We start from the raw sequence: 1,905 nt of genomic DNA on the forward strand, positions 1-1,905 counted from the left end.
GCCAAGTAAGTCGCTTTGTCAGGCCTGTTGGGCTGCAAATCTTTCAAGACGAGGAGAGCTTTCATTCGGCTGGCCGAGAAAATGGCCCATCAGTAATGAGAAATGGGCTGTACATTTTTAAAACACATCAAACCGGCAATTAGTTTCAAATATCTTTTTTTCATTTTGAGATTTTAAATTACATTAATTTTTATGCGTGGAGAATTTGTTGGATTTTATATTGATATACATTTATTTTTAAAATCAGTTTGAATGTGAGTCGAAATTTCGGGATTAAAAACAGTTCGGACCGCACCGAAATATGCAAAATTTCGTATAATTTTTTAACCGTGGCCACAATATGGGCTATAATGCTAACAAAAAGAATATGGGCTCCAAAAAAAACCTTAATAATTAGCAAATGGGCTGTAAATTATTAGAAATAATGGCAGATGGGCTGTATGCTGTTTTCCACAGATTTGAGACTTTCCTAAAAAAAAGGTTGACGCACAAGCAGTGACTGTTGGATGGCCATCCAACGGCCGTCATGCTTCTTCAATCTCTGCTCTTCCTGCTCCAGCCGCTCAAACAAGCGCTGGCGAGACTGCCTGCTCCCTCCTCCCCACGGCCGGCTCTGCTGCCGCGCAGGCCTCACCGCCCCACCGTACTCCCATCGCTAGCCTAGCCATCCCTCTACTCACCCACACCTGCTGTTATTCTCCGGCGACGGCAGACGAACCAGTAAACCCTCGTACAGTCGTACTCCCCTCCGCGTGGGGAACAACTGCCGAGTCTTCCCTGCCTCCATGTCGTTCCCTTCCTAGGCCTCGCCGTCGTCCACCGCCCTGGTGCTCTCGGCGCGGCCTGGTCAACGTGGTCAACGACCGACATGCATCTGAAGTGGACTGTACGTGGAGAGGCCGACAGCTGGGTCCACGGCCGCACGCAAGGAAATGCCTCCTTATTACGTGCAAAATAATGATTCCTCCACCTGACATCAGGGACCCACCGAAAGGGCCTCTGTATTTCGCGAAAAAAACGTTACCGCCGCTGACAGCTCGGACCCACCAGCTATATCTTCGCACGCAAGGAAGTGCCTCCTTATTACGCACAAAAAAAGAATACTCCCCCTGTTAGCTGGGACCCAGTATAGTGGCAGGCTGACTTGTGGGCCTACTAAGTTGACGGGGACGGAGGGCTTTGTCAACTTAGTCAATATGCACGATTCTAGCTCCAGTGACCATACGATGTCCATCCAACGGCCGTAGTGCTTCTTCAACCTCTGGTCTTCTTGCTCCAGCCGCCCAAACCAGCGCCGGTCGTGCCTCGTGCTCCTGCCTCCCGTGGCCGGCTGCGATGCGGCGGAGGCCTTACCGCCCCCTACTACTCCCACCGCTGGCCAGGCCATCCCTCTACTCACCCACACCCCTGTTATTCTGCGGCGACGGCAGCCTCACACCGCAGCAAACCAGTGAACCCTCGGACTCCTCTACTCGTGGGCATCCACTGGCGTGTCTTCCTCGGCTCCGCGTCGTCCCCTTCCTAGGCCTCACCGTCGTCCACCGCCCTGGTGCTCTCGGCGCGGCGTGGTTAACGTGGTCAAGGAACGGCTTCCATCGGACGTCGACTGTACGTGGAGAGGCTGACAGCTGGGTCCACGGCCGCAGCAAGGAAGTGCCTCCTTATTACATGCAAAATAATTATTCCTCCACCTGACAGCGGGGACCCACCGGACGGGCCACCGTATTTTGTGAAAAAAACATTTGCCCCTGACTGCTGGGACCCACCAGCTACATCTTCGCACGCAAGGAAGTGCGTCTGGGCAAAAAAAAATGATTCGCCCCCTGACTGCTGGGACCCACCAGCTACATCTTCGCAGGCAAGGAAGTGCCTGACAGTCGGGACCCACCTGGTCGAAGCGTACGT

Source organism: Aegilops tauschii, chromosome 7 (assembly GCF_002575655.3).
Source record: "Aegilops tauschii subsp. strangulata cultivar AL8/78 chromosome 7, Aet v6.0, whole genome shotgun sequence".
NCBI classification, from domain to species: Eukaryota; Viridiplantae; Streptophyta; class Magnoliopsida; order Poales; family Poaceae; genus Aegilops; species Aegilops tauschii.